Raw genomic sequence first — 15,786 nt, 5'->3', positions numbered from 1 at the left:
AATCTTACAGATTACAGTACTGTATGAAATGATTTCACATCCCTTTTGTCCCCAGTGCTTTGGCCCATGCCCTGCATGCAGTTTTATGTGATATATACTGTTCTTTCTGCCTGGAAACTGGAGATTGTCCATAGCAACCAAAAAGTGTCCCTTTACGTCAAAAGTGGCTTTAGACCAGCTAGAAAACAGCGATAGTAAATTAGAACACTTGCAGAATTGAGCAATAGTGAATCGTGGGGAAATTTATTTTATTACTATTTATTTTTATTTTTTTTAATTATTTATTTTTATTTATTATATTATAATTTATGTTTTTGTGTTTCAAACTTTATCATACCCGGGATATCTACTAGACTCTTGTTTGGACAGATTTAAGTGTGTTATTGTTAAGAATTACAGACCTACAATATAAAACGCCAAATTTCCATGCAAAATAATTGTACCGCTTTCAGCACCTAAAATCCGAAATAATCATACCGCCAGGGAGGTTAAGGATGGCCCGCTTCCTTGGCTACTCCTTAACAACCAGCTATTCTTCACACAAAATTCTAATTGGCCAGTCAATTTTCGACTGATTCAATTTCAAATAATTCTGAAAATTTGGAATAAAGAAACCAAACGACACTTAACTAATATTTTCATTCTGCACATGTCCAATGACTTTGTAGAGCAAAAACAAAATTATCACATTGGTCAAAACCAAAGTTGTAACAAGGCCGCGGTCATCCAAAGGAGCATCAAGTTGCAGGGTAAAGTCGCAATGGAAATCGCGCAATTTTTTTAAGTCGCGCAAGTATGAATGGACTCTTATTAGCACATTTACCCATATGTGTATATCAGGGCTCAAAATTGCAAATCCTGAGCTACTAGCCAGGCCTTAAGAGTTACTTGCCACCAGTTGCCCCACGGAACCCCTACCTTGCCCCGCCCCTGTAAATTATCTAATGAAATGACACTGTTAAATTTTTTATGCAGAATTAAGTCACAAAAATAAATATTAACACCAACAGCTTTGTTGAACTCTTATGCCCTCATTTCCTATTTCATGCCATAAAAATAGGATAATTATATCCGCGCTGATCCGTGGCCACCCACAGATATCAGAATTCCAAAAAATGAGAAGTGCAGCCAACCAACCAACCAACATAGCAAACATTGTAAAATCTACCAGCATTGCACTTATGTAAATGACAATAAATATACAGTATAGCAACCATACAAATAATACACATTTATTGAATGCTTCACAACCACATAGAAAAGTCCAAAGAAGAACACACATCCAAGTCCTCAGCCCATATTGGTTGGGTGGTACATTATGTGGGAAACTGTCTGTAGCTGGTGTAATATCGGCTGGTAAGGAAGCAAACAGGAAAGGCTCTGATAAGTAGTAAGATATTTCACTTGAACAAATTAAGCATCCACTTGGGAGATGATACCGGTCTGCAGGCTTAGCTGTATTTCTGTTTGCTTCCTTAACACATCTCGCTTTTTGTCCCAGCTCTCTCCCCTCCTGGTCTTGCTGCTGCTGGGGAGACTCATAATTATGCCAGGCTGGGCTGGGGATGGAGCGGAGGCCCAGAAGAGTGGACTCCTGCGTTGGGGGAGAGCTCACTGATCCTGCAGGGCACCGAGCCCCGGACCGACAGGGACAGTGCAAGCATTTTTCCCAGGGGAAGGTGTATTTTACCACCCCACCATCCCGGCGCCGTGAGGCCCTCCTCATAGACAGCCCTAGAGAAGAACGGAGCTCACTGGACAGTCAGATGAATGCAGATCGGCGTCTACCTGGCTGGGAGGAGGAAAGCTGTAGCGTTGATCTGATACCAGCAGCACCCACTCCCATCCCCTCTGATGCGGCTCCACACTCGCCCTCCACTAATTTCCACTCGCAAAATGAGAACAAGTGAGTGGAAATTTTGAGGGCTGGTGTATATGCTACATTCTAAGTAACCTAGCGCTTTACCCTAAATTACACTACATTTTCAAATTGTACAAATAAAACATTGTTTCTTGTAAACATGCGTGGAGGAAGCTATAGTGCAATCAGACTTCACTTACTGGCTTTTCGATATACAGCAATTTAACTATGGACTAAAAAAGTGGTTTGCAGTCTGTTTGTTTGCTGATTATATAAAAGTTGGATTTATTATTATTATTTTAGAAATGATAAAAAGTGTGGTGTTGCGCTAATCCTTAAGGTATATAAAAATATGGAAAAACATATAAATCAATAAATAAATAGTGTAATTGTGTCACACTTATGATGATGGTTCTAGTATATTACTAAACAAATCCGTGATTCACCAACATAGACAACCTGGTGCAAAAATAATCATAAATAAATCACACATAACGGATGCAGTAAGATCAAATGGCAATACCTGGCTAGAAAATTAATAAAAATAGGTGTATATGGTGCAGCCGGGCATATTGCAAACAAACGAGGATGAAACATGACTTGTGCTCATGAACATAATACAAGTGACAGTTTGACTGGAACCTTGTGATATTCAACAAATAAAGTCCACAAATCCACGTGCAGAAAAAAAAAAGTGATCCACTGAAGGTTAATAAAGTCCAAATAGTGTGTATAAACAGTGATCCATTGAGAGTAAATTAAAGTGACTGATAACAGTTGTGATGTGTGTCCTTTCTTCATGCAACACAGCACGCAATGCTGGGCAGTGGCCCCTTACCTGAAGGTAATGGGGTATTCGCTTTAGCCAATAATGGGCATGGCGACCCTTATCTAGCAAAACCACAGCATCAACCAATCGTGGGAGCGATACTAGTTAGATCCTATCCTGGCTTATCTCCTCTGGGGGCATTCATCTCTCAAGTAGTATCCCGGGGTCACCAAGATAAAGACATCAAGAAGAGAGTCCCACAATGGTGTAGTAACGTTTGGAAAACAATAAATTTTATTAAAACTAATCAGAGTACTCACATAAAAACAATGGCAATGTGTGGAGATCCGACGAGCGGCGAGCTCGTACCGCTAATCACTATAGAGTGCCTGTCCCGTCCCATACTCTGATTCCTTTTAATAAAATTTATTGTTTGCCAAACGTTACTACACCATTGTGGGACTCTCTTCTTGATGTCTTTATCTTGGTGACCCCGGGATACTACTTGAGAGACAACCACTGTGTGGTCATTTTTTTTTTGCGTGTGCTTTGGGTCATTGTCACGTTGGAAGGTAAACCTTATTCCTGCAGAGGGCAGCAGATTTTCCTTAAGAATTTGACGGTATTTTGCCCCATCCATTTTTCCTCTATCCTGACAAGTGCTCCAGTCCCTATTGCAGAGAAACACACCCATAACAGGATATTACCACCTCCATTCTTTACTGTAGGAATGGTGTTATTTGGATGGTGAGCTGTATTGAATTTTCGCCAGACATATCGTTTTATGTTGAGGCTAAATACATCAATTTTATCTGACCATAACACATTTTTTCCATGTGGTCTCAGACTCTTCAAGGTGCGTTTAGGCTGCATTCACACTTCAGCATTATTAATTGAGGGCAGATTTGCCGCAAATCTGCCCGCGATTTCAAAGTGGCGATGTGTGAATGACAAATCGCGGGACTCGCATTTCAGATGCCATGAATGGCTTCTCAAATGCGAGTTCCGCGATTTGCCATTCACACTTTAGCGATTTTCAAATCACAGGCAGATTCGCGGCAAATCTGCCGCAATTCAAAATGCTGAAGTGTGAATGCAGCATTAAGCTGGCAAGATGAAACTAAAATTTTATTATTTGACTAACTGACATCGATACTAGTTTAAAAAATGCTTTAAAAAAATAAAACACAAAATATACTGACCCTGACCTTTGACCCTAACACTAACCTTGACACTGACCTAGATCAAACCTTGATCTAGCTATTTTTTTCTTTATTTATTTTCTTTATTATTTGGGGGTTTTATACTTTATGCCGCGTACACACGGTCGGACTTTTCGTCTACAAAAGTCCAACGGACGCCGACGGACTAAAGCTGGCTGACAATCCGATCGTGTGTGGGCTTCCCTGGACTTTCAGCGGACTTTTCCAGCCTCAAATTTGACGGACTTTAGATTTGAAACATGCTTCAAATCTTTACGTCGTAATTACGCTGGACCCAGAAATCCGCTTGTCTGTGTGCTTGTCCGACGGGCAATAACCCACGCTAGGGCAGCTATTGGCTCCTGGCTATCAACTTCCTTATTTTAGTCCGGTGTACGTCATCACGTACGAATCTGTCTGACTTTTGTGTGATGGTATGTAGGCAAGTCCATTCGTAAGAAAGTCTGCCGCAAGTCCGCCAAAAGTCCACCAAAAGTCCGTCGAAAGTCTGTCGGACAGGCTGTCGGACTTTTGTAGCCGAAAAGTCTGACCGTGTGTACGCGGCATTAGTTTACATCTTTCTCTCCTGCAAGGAGAGAAAGATGCAATGTATCTTTCTCTCCCTTCGGAAGAGAAAGAAAACATATGGGCGGGCTATACAGTAACTGATCACTCTGATAGCCAGTCAGAAGCTATCACAGCGATCAGGTGACCGGGAACCGGGAGTCTCAGGTCCCGATCGTTGGTACAAAGACAGGTACGCAGATATGTGACTTCACGGATACATGGATCAGCATGGAAGCTGGAATCACTGTAGTAGGCACCACAACTACAGTGATTGCCAATAACATTTGGGTCCTGTGCTGCGGCTGCCCTGCTGCTTAGTAAACACAGGAGGTCACTCGCTCAGCACAGATGCCATCCAGAGAACACACTGCATTTCCTCAAAGCGGGCTGTGAAAGAGGTGGTGATTGTGAGCTCACCGCCCCGCCTCTCTTCTTGGTTTCATTTACATAAAACTAAAATATTCTTTCCTGTGTGGTATGTAAAATTGGAACTTACACTCTTCTCTATTCATAGTTAAAGTTGAAGCCCAACTACAGCCCCTTTAAGAATGGGACAAGTTAGAGCCTTTATTGCTGTCTGGGACACCGACAAAAACACATTTTTAGTAGAACATGGATTAAAAAATTGGAACTTGACAATTTTACTTAGTGATCATGCCAATAGCACACTTTTGCCATAGCTTGACAGTGCTCACTTACTGCATTGTATAGAGGAGAAGCCTTGCTCTCCTTATTTAGACAACAAACCGTCCTTATCTCCACCACATACAGGGCCTTTGCTTTGTAGTAGTACACAGAAAATATCTGATAACATTGATTAAAATTTCAGTTCACAGGAAGTTACAAGGACATAACGTTACTGGCAGGATCAGCAAATATTTTTTCTCTATTTGCAAAAAATGTAGTCTTAAAAAAAAAGGAAACGAATACAGCCAACACATTATGGGACTTGTAAACTCCAATAAATTATATTTCTTTGCCCTAGGGAAGGGGTCTCAAACTGGTGGCCCTCCAGCTGTTGCAGAACTACAATTCCCATGAGGCATTGCAAGGCTGACAGTTACAAGCAGGGCTCCCATAGGCAGAGGCATGATGGGACTTGTAGTTCCCCAACAGCTGGAGGGCCGCCAGTTTGAGACCCTTGATAGGGTATAGATATACTTTTATCCCACTAGTGACTATTTCACCATGGCTTTCCCTTTATACAAATATAATTTTTAAATTCCAAATCAATAATTTAGTGGCTAGATGAACATACTAGGTAATCACATTTGACAATTCGTTCTATTATCTACAAACTGTATCAGTTCTGCATATCAAGAATGGCCAAGGAAGATAGAGGGGCAGATAGATGTAGAAGGGACAGTCCCTCCATTAGAGGGCATGTTGGGAACTATGTGTAATGCCACCTAAACATTACAGAGGAACTGCAGTCTGCTCATATAATGTGTAATAAAAACATCTTTGCCATTCTGAAACTTCCCTCCAACCCCTTTGCATATTATTTTATATATACTGTGATTCTGTATTTGCCAAATATGCTGCAGAAATCTCCCTCCACTAAGTCTGGCTGCATCCATTTTAACTGTGGGCAGCTGAAGCTGCTGTCTGTTCACTTCCTGGATTTACACAGTGTCAGGGCTGGGCTCAGCCCTTCCTTCTCTGAGCTGGCTGTCGGCTAATTGCCAGCTCCTATCTCTCCACAGTGACTCACCTGTTGATGATATCCTGCTCGTCAGTCCTGCCTACTTAAGCTGTCCAGCCCAGTTAATCTCTGCCTTCGCCTTGGTCAACATCACAGATACTATCTCCTGTGTTCCTGTTAAAAGACTTGCTTGGCTGACATTCCTTCTGGCTCCAGATCCTGCTTGCTGTTCCACTACGCTGTACCCTGGCTTCCTGACTTTCTGGCTTGTCTGACTATCCATTCCGGTTACCGAACTTTGGCTATGTTTTGACTACGTTTGTTCTATTTACTTTTATTAATAAACAAGTGCGATTTAACTGTACTTCTGTCTCGGTCTGGTTCATGGTTTCTGACAGTAGGCTAAGGCCATTAATTCAGAAGATGCAGTCAATCCACAGTTGTTAATATTTATTCCAGATTGGATGAGCAGGATCACCGCATGGATCAGTTTGCCATGGCCTAACAAACGCTCCTGAGTTCACCTAGAATCTCCCACTGTGGCTACTCCGGTACAACCTGTGTTGCAGGCCGGGCCTGCTGCTGCTCCAGTTTCTCTGCAAGCACCCGACTTGAGTATTACATCTATAAGAGCTATGTCTGGTTCCGCTCCGCTTCTTCATCGATTTGGGAATGATCCAGTCCAATGCAGAGGGTTTCTCAACCAGGTTGAGATACACTTTGAGATGCTGCCCCAGGTGTTTCCCGCAGACTGAAGCAAAGTAGGTTTCGTGATATCTTTGCTTTCTGAGAGAGCCTTGGCCTGGGCAAACCCTCTATGGGAGATGCAAAAACCTGTTATCTTGAGTTACCCTGAGTTTGTGGCTTCTTTTAAAAGGGTGTTTGATGTTCCTGCATGCTCCGCTTCTGCTCCCAAGTGCCTGAGGTCCATCAGACAGAGTACGAGAACTGTTGCTGATTACGCCAATGAATTCCGTACTCTGGCAGCAGAGGTTACTTGGAACAATGAGACCCTCGTGGCTGCTTTTTCTCATGGATGAGATAGCAGCCTGAGATATACCCACTGAGCTGGAGAAGTTGATTACGTTTGCCATCCTCATTGGCTCCAGGCTCAGAGAAAGACTCTCTTTTAAGGAGCACTTGTGGAAGTCTCCTGTACATTTGTCTCCGAGCTTTGCAGTCCCACCCTTGCCTCCCTCACCTCCCATGCCTATTGGTACTGAGTCGGTCAGTGAAGGTGAACCCATGCACTTGGGCTTCACAGGTCTCTCTGCGGATGAGAGAACCCTTAGGAGGAGTGAGAGATTGTGTATTTATTATGGCCAGGCAGGTCACTTTTTGAAATCTTGTCCTACCCATCCAGAGAACGCCTGAACCTTGAGGTCCTGTCACGGACAGACCTTAGGTGGTGTTTCGACCCCAGTTATCCAGAAGGATAAGACCTTGGTTTCGGTTACCCTTTCTTGGGCTGAGTTGTCCGTCGAGATACAGGCTCTAATCGACTCTGGGGCTGCAGGCGTGTTCATTGATGCTGCCTTTGTATTGAAGCACTCCGCTGCAGTTGCGTGACACTTCACTTGACAGTGAGGCTCTTGATGGGAGACCTCTACAGCCTGCCCATGTGACTCATGAGACTGTTCTGTTGTCCATGGCCATAGGGGCTCTTCACCATGAGATAATCCAATTCCAAGTTGTTTCCTCAGCTAAGTTTCCCCTGTTTATTGGTTATCCTTGATTACAGAGGCACAACCCCTCTTTTAAGTGGCTCCGTGTTGAGGTTCTCTCCTGGTCGCCACAATGCAGTAAGACAAGCTTCCAGAAGGTAGCCAAGGTCTTGTGCACCTCTTCACTCTCCTCCCTGCCGGAGGAATGCTGCAATTTTAGCGATGTCTTTGACAAAGGTCGAGCCGGTAGTTTGCCTCCACACTGGTCATATGATTGCGCAATTGACATTCAACCTGGTACCATACTCCCTCATGGCCGGGTTTACTCTTTGTCGGTCTTGGAGGATAAGGCCATGGAGGAGTATGCAGAAGCACGTTCTCGAGGTTTCATCTGCAAATCCGCGTCTCCTGCTGGTGCTGGTTTCTTCTTTGTGAAGAAGAAGAGTGGTGAACTGAGACCTTGTATCGATTATAGGGGTCTCAATCATTTCACGAATAAGAATGCCTATCCGATTCCATTGATTACGGAGTTATTTGACCGCCTCAAGGGAGCAACGGTTTTCACGAAGCATAATTTGAGAGGGGCATACAATCTCGTGAGCATTAAGGAGGGCGATGAGTGGAAAACTGCGTTTAATACCAGAACAGGCCATAAGTGAGTACCTCGTAATGCCTTTTGGCCTTTGTAACGCCCCAGCAGTTTTCCAGGAATTTATTAATGATGTCCTCCAAGATTTGTTGCAGTTATGTGTGGTGGTTTATCTCAACAATATCCTCATATTTTTCAAGTCCCTGGAGAGCCACCACACAGATGTCTGTCGTGTGCTTCAGAAACGAAAAGAGAACAATCTCTATTGTAAATTGGAGAAGTGCGAATTCCATTGTGAACAGGTTAAATTTCTGGGTTATGTCATTTCCATTGCTGGTTTTTCGATGGACCCAGAGAAGCTTATAGCAGGCTTACTGTGGCCCCAACCCGTGGGTTTACATCCTCTGCAGCGTTTTCTTGGCTTTGCCAACTATTATCGGAAGTTTATTCATAACTTCTCGTCTCTTGTCAAGCCCCTGACTGATATGACCAGAAAGGACGGTAACCCACAGAGTTGATCTCCGAAGTCCATTAAGGCCTTTGAGAGTCTCAAGGCTGCCTTTGTTTCTGCTCCTTTGTTGACACATCCTGATCCTATGTTACCTTTTATCCTTGAGGTTGATGCTTCTGAGACTGGAGTTGGCGCCCTTCTGTCTCAACGTTCTACCTCTGAGAGCGCTATGCATCCTTATGGCTACTTTTCCAAGAAATTGTCACCTGCGGAGTGCAATTATGGTGACAGGAAGCAGTTAACAATCATTTTAGCTCTGAAAGAATGGAAACATCTCCTCGAAGGTACCACTGTGCCGGTTCTCATTCTTACTGACCATAAGAATCTCACATTCTTGTCTGAAGCTAAACGCCTCTCTTCCAGAAACCTGCGATGGGCTCTTTTCTTGTCAAGTTTCAATTTATTATTATTATACAGGATTTATATAGCGCCAACTTGAGGGTAGACAGTACAAATACAATACACTTTAATACAGTAGGAATCAGAGGGCCCTGATCCTTAGAACGTACAATCTAAGAGGGAAGGTCAAGAGATACAAGAGGCAATAACTGTGGGCGATGTGCTGATTGAGAAGATAAATGTACAGTTGTTAGGTGGGGGCCAAATAGGCTTCTCTGAAGAGGTGAGTTTTCAGGGATCGTCTGAAAGTTGATAAAGTAAGAGAAAATCGGACAGATTGGGGTAGAGCATTCCAGAAGATGGGAGAGGCTCTGGAGAAGTCCTGAAAGCAAGCATGGGATGAGGTGACAAGGGAGTTTGAGAGCAGGAGGTCTTGGGAGGAGCAAAGAGAACTATTAGGTTGGTATTTTGAGACTAGGTTAGTGATGTAGCTGGGGGGCCAGGTTGTGGGTGGCTTTGTAAGTTATAGTTAGTACCTTGAATTGAATTCGTTGGCTGAGTGGCAGCCAATGGAGGGATTGGCAGAGGGGTGTAGCAAACGTTCAGCGGTTTGTTAGGTGGATGAGCTTGGCAGCAGCGTTCATGATGGACTGAAGTGGGGATAGCCTGTTTAATCCAATGCAATAGTCGAGGCAGGAGATGACCAGGGAGTGGATTAGAAGGTTTGTGGTGACATTGGTTAGGAAGGGGCGTATCTTGGAGATGTTGCGGAGGCTGAGGCAGCAAATTTTGGATAGCGTTATAATGTGGGGCCAAAAGGTTAGTTCAGAGTCCAGGATTACGCCTAGGACCTTGGCGTGGGGGGACAAGTTGATAGTTGAGCTGTTGATATTGACAGAGAAATCAGGGAAAGTGGCACCTGAGGGAGGAAATATTATGAGCTCGGTTTTGGAAAGGTTGAGTTTGAGGAAGTGATGTGACATCCAGGCTGATATGTCTGCTAGTAAGTTGGTGATGCGTGAGGAGACAGATGGAGAGAGCTGGGGGGTGGAAAGATAGATTTGGGTGTCATCAGCATAGAGATGATATTTAAAGCCATGGGAGGCAATCAACTCACCCAGGGAGGTGGTGTAGATAGAGAAAAGGAGAGGTCCAAGAACAGAACCTTGGGGGACCCCAACGGAGAAAGGGAGAGGAGGAAGTAGAGTTGTAAGTGACACTGAAGGATTGGTGGGATAGGTAGAATGAAAACCAGTGAAGAGTACAGGCACAGAGACAAAGGAGTGGAGTTTATTGAGGAGGAGGGGGTGGTCCACTGTGTCAAAGGCAGCAGAGAGATCCAGGAGAAGTAGTACAGAATAGTGTCTACTGGTTTTAGCCGTTAGTAGGTCATTTGAGAGTTTAAGGAGAGCAGTTTCCGTGGAGTGTTGAGGGCGAAATCCGGACTGAGGGGGATCAAGAAGTTTATTCATGGCCAGATGGTCGCTCAGTTGGTTGTAGACCAGTCTTTCAAGAAGTTTGGAGGAGAAGTAAGTAAGAAGATTGGACGTAGATTGGTGGGGTCCAGTGAGGGCTTTTTAAGTATGGGGTTGACTAGCGCATGTTTTAGAGAGTTTGGGAAGATGCCACAGGAGAGGGAGAGGTTGAAAATGCTAGTTAGAGAGTGTAGAATTGAGTCAGAGGGTGAGCGTAGCATTTGCGAGGGAGCAGGATCCAGAGGGCCGGTGTTTAGAAGAGTGTTAGTTAAAAGTTTAGCAACCTCATTAATAGTATCAAGGTTGAATGAGGGAAGTAATGATTGTATCTGTGTGCATAGGGTGTTGCATGGGGGAGGTTTTTGCACTTTGGAGATCTCCTCATGAATTGTATCAATCTTATTTTTGAAGTGATTGGCGATCTCCTGGGCAGTGAGTGAATTAGAGGGTGGAGGCAGTGGAGGACAGAGTAGAGTGTTAAAGGTAGAGAACAGTTGATGTGGACTGGATGAGAAGGTGTTAATGGGTTTGATAAAGTAGGTAGGTCTGTTTGGCAGTGTGGAGTCAGGAATAGTATTTTAGGAGGGCAGATTTATATTATGTGAAGTCTTCCTGGAACTTAGTCTTATGCCACAGACGCTCAAGAACGCGGCTACGTTTTCTGAGACTTCTGGTGTCGTCTGTTTGCCAGGGTTGTAGCAGTCGGGTCCTAATTCTGCATGTAGTGAGGGGGGCAAGCTTGTCTATTGAGGAAGACGGTGAGCTGTTGTAGATGAAAGTGGCTAGGTTGGGGCAGGACAGGGGTGAGATTTTGTCATAGAGGTGATCAGTAGCAGAGTAGAGAAGAGAAGGGTTGAGGTGGTGAAGGTTTGTACGTGTTACTGTTAGGCGGTTGGAGGGAGAGGAGGTGGAAGACAGGGAGAGAGCAAAACTAATAAGGTGGTGATCAGAGATTGGGAGAGGGTTGTTGGAAAGGTTGCACGGAGTGCACAGATAGGAGAAGACAAGGTCAAGGGTGTTGCCGTTGGAGTAGGAGCCAGTATCCATTGCAACAGGTCAATAGATGAGGTTAGATTGAGAGGTTTAGAAGTAATAGTAGTGTAATGCCCTGTACACACGGTCGGATTTTCTGACGGAAAATGTGTGATAGGACCTTGTTGTCGGAAATTCCGACCGCGTGTGGGCTCCATCACACAACAAAATCTGTTGTCGGAAATTCTGATCGTGTGTACACAAATCCGACGCACAAAGTGCCACGCATGCTCAGAATAAATTAAAAGACGAAAGCTATTGGCTACTGCCCCGTTTATAGTCCCAACGTACGTGTTTTACGTCACCGCGTTTAGAACGATCGGATTATCCGACAACTTTGTGTGACCGTGTGTATGCAAGACAAGTTTGGGCCAACATCCGTCAGAAAAAATCCACTGAGTTTGTTGTCGGAATGTCCGATCAATGTCCGACCGTGTGTAAAGGGCATTAATGTTAACAGGGATGTTGAAGTCACCGAGATTACATTGTCTCATTCTTACCCGGTACCCGCTTCGTCACGACAATTTTCCTCCACTTCCAAGATGGAGTTGGTTCCGGTACCTGTGATTCTTCCTGATTGTATTCTGGCTACGGTTCGCACCAGTCTCACTTCTCCTTTGGGTGGCAAAATTCTTGCTGCTCAGGTCCATGCTCCTCCTGAGAAACCTTGTGACCGCTGCTTTGTCCCAGAGAGTCTCCGTACTGCCGCACTACAGACTTACCATTTTCCGAAAGCTGCTGGCCACCCTGGGAAGAATCAACTCTTTTGGGCCATTTCCCAACAATTCTGGTGGCCTAGTATATGTGCTGATGTAACCGCCTTCGTAGCTGCCTGTTCCATGTGTGCTCAGAGTTAGACTCCTCGACACCTTCCAGTGGGCCTCCTACAACCCATACCCAATAGAGAGAGGCCCTGGACCCATCTGTCTATGGATTTCATTGTGGAGTTACCCAACTCCGGTTCTCGAAAATGTCTCATTGTATTCCACTAAAGAAGTTGCCCACTTCTAATGAACTGGCTTCCATTTTAGCTCGGGAGATTTTTCGCTTACATGGGCTACCCAAGGTGATGTCTTGGACAGGGGTAGTCAATTTGTGTCCCGGTTCTGGCGAGCCTTTTGTGCACAGTTGGGAATTCAGCTTGTTTTCTCCTCTGCGTATCACCCACAGTCTAATGGGGTGAGCCAATCAGTCCTCGGAGCAATTCCTACATTGCTATATTTCTGACCATCATAACAACCTGTCAGACCTCTTACCATTGGCGGAGTTTGCCCACAATAGTGCCTTAAATTCTGCTTCCTGATTGTCCCCGTTTATGGCGAACTATGGTTTCCAACCTTCCATGTTGCCTGACTCATTTGTTCCGCAGAGTATTCCACTTGGGCACAAGTCCAGGAGGCTTTGCGACATGCTAATGATAGGTACAGACTCCATGCTGACCGCAGACGCCTGCCTGCGCCTTACTACCAGGTTGGGCACAGGGTCTGGCTGTCATCTCGCAACCTCCGACTTCGTGTTCCCTCTCTGAAGTTTGCACCTCGGTTTATTGGGCATTTCTGTATTCTTTGCAGGATTAATGCAGTGGCTTACGCATTTGGCCTTCCTTCTAATAGGAGTATCTTGTATAACACGCGCCGGCGTATAACACGCACCCCAAGTTTAGGAGGGAATTATAAGGAAAAAAATGTTTTAAGAAAAAAAAAAATTACATTTAAATGCCCATCAATGCAGCCTTGCACAGCGTCCATCTGCATGCTTGTCCAGTGTCATTTGCAGCCTTGCAGTCAGCAGCCTTGGTGTCATTTGCAGCCTTGCAGTCATTTGCAGCCTTGCAGTCAGCAGCCTTGGTGTCATTTGCAGCCTTATCAGTGTCCATTTGCAGCCTTGCAGCTTTGCCAGTGCCGATCTGAAGCTTTTCTGTGTCCTTTTGCAGCCTTGCCCAGGCTGCAGTTAAACTGCAGTGACATGAAATACACAGAGCCGCTCCTCGGCTCTTCTCGGCGGCTCTCGTTCACTTTCGGCCACTTTCGGCTCCACTCGTAGTCCCGCCCGGGATGGGCGTGACTGTGAGCAGAGCTAGCCGAACCTAGCTGAGTACACTCGGCTAGGTTCGGGCGGCGCTCGAGTGAAGCCGAAAGTGGCCGAGAAGAGCCGAGGACCGGCTCTGTGTATTTCCGCGCCGGTGGCGCCATTTTCAAATCACGGTCGGCGATCGCTCTGCTCAGTCAGCGGGGGATCGCAGGGGATCGGCTTATAACACGCTCCCGCGATTTTCCCCTGATTTTAAAGGGAAAAAAGTACGTGTTATATGCCGATAAATACGGTATTTCATGTCTCCTTATTAAAACCTTTAGCCTGCACCCACTTTACCACCTCGGTGCCTCATCCTCATCCTGTACAGGTTGAGAACCATGAGGGGTATGAAGTACAGTCCATTGTTGACTCCCGTAGGTTCCGTGGACGCATACAGTACCTGATGCATTGGAAAGGGTACGGTCCAGAGGAACGCTCTTGGCATCGTCGGACGTACTGCACTTCTGTCTCGGTCTGATTCATGGTTTCTGACACACAGAGGCACACCTCCAGCTCTGCAGCCATGCAACTCTGATTGGCCCTCTTATGACTCATCCCCCCTCCCTTTCTGGCAAACTCACAAGAGTGAGAGAGAGAGCTGTGCATGTTGTCATAAGTCTAGGCTTTTTACCAGACAAGAAATAGGAAGTGGGCTGTATAAGGATTTTACTGGCAGAAAAAAAAATGTTTTACTACCCAAAATTAAAACAACAAGGGCAGAAGATTTAATAGATGGAAAGTTGAAAAAATGACTGAAGGTCCACTTTAACATATCACTTCTAGTTAATTTACATGTGGTACCTGTGTGCATTGTCCTCTGATAGGTGACATGAGACCTTATCTTCTCTAAAAGATACACGATGTGTAAGATGCTAAATAAAATTTATATTATGGATATAGATTTTTTCCCTTGGGTGACGGGCTCCCTCAACAACTTTTTTTTTTTCTTTCCTGCATAATATTTTTGATATCATTTAATTTTTTAACAGACTTGAAAGAATTTATTTTGATAACCTACAGAAGAATGACACAGAGATTGAACACATTGTACTGCAGCGAATTTCACAAGACACATAAATCATAATTTTAGCCTGATTTTTCTTTTCTGGTGTGTCTTCTGCGCCAACTTAAAATACATTTTCTTCCGGATTGCCTTGAGAAAATGGAAATATCAGTTGTCAGATTTTTGAGCTGGTAATTTGTAAAACAAATTGATGCAAAGTCTGTAGAGTGGAAGAAGCTAGTGGAGGTGAAACGCGTGGTACTGGGAAGTATATCAGGGCATTATTACTTTAAATTGTTATTATTGGTCAGGGACCTGAAAACTCAGTTGTAGCTCTGCTCTATATTTGTAAAATATCCATAAATAAACCACAAGGAAATACAGTAAGCATCTCTGACAAAATTAATAGACGTGATCCTGGCTTGAGTAGATTTGATACTTGGGCTGTTTTGTACAGTCAGTAATAGACGTTTCAATCTGATCCTTTATGTCGCTTATTTAAAAGACTTTCTACCACGTAGCTGGAAAGCAGAAATAGAAATGCGAGCTTCACTGATGTAACTGCTTCTTCTATTATGTTGCTAGATTGCTGTGATAAATGTATGCCTGTATGTATAATACAAAGACAATTTACACAATAATTAGGCATGCAGCAAATGTATATGGGTATATATTTCACATTTTACAAGGAGGGCTCTGTCTTCACATTTTATTAATGCTTAGCAAACAGTAAGGGTAATAAGTCTTCCCGGTTATAGAACCTAATTTATTTGTGTATTTGCATTTCTTACCATGAGTGGCATGCCGCTTCTTTGGCCGTGATGAAAAAATTTAATAACCTCCAAAGAGCGCTCTTGACTAACCAACTGCAAATATACTGTGAGCCAATGCGATCCTAGTCTTACCTTTTGTCCAGATAGCTAAGTGTAGATTTTAACTCGAGGGCATAAAGTTAACTATATGCATAATTGTCCTTTCTTTTACAATAATTGTGTTTTTGGCAGCTGCAGACAGTGCTTGGGAGGAAAAGGTGTGTTGTTTTTTTTTTTTTTAATT

General features: G+C 44.1%; 1 protein-coding gene across 6 annotated transcripts in view; it reads left to right on the top strand.

Annotated features, from left to right (window-relative positions):
• Window positions 1-15,786, top strand: part of MGMT (O-6-methylguanine-DNA methyltransferase) — a 728,754-nt gene that overhangs the window by 95,226 nt on the left and 617,742 nt on the right. The window contains exon 2 of one of the 6 annotated variants that reach the window (XM_073595732.1): window positions 15,735-15,760. The exons of the other annotated variants lie outside the window; for them this stretch is intronic. The gene's annotated coding sequence lies outside the window, so the exon portion shown is untranslated. The remainder of the gene's footprint in view (window positions 1-15,734; window positions 15,761-15,786) is intronic. 6 annotated transcript variants of the gene reach the window in all.

Source organism: Aquarana catesbeiana, linkage group LG08 (assembly GCF_042186555.1).
Source record: "Aquarana catesbeiana isolate 2022-GZ linkage group LG08, ASM4218655v1, whole genome shotgun sequence".
NCBI lineage: Eukaryota > Metazoa > Chordata > Amphibia > Anura > Ranidae > Aquarana > Aquarana catesbeiana.
The sequence above is the reverse complement of the archived record's forward strand: the minus strand, read 5'-3'. Positions and strand labels throughout refer to the sequence as shown.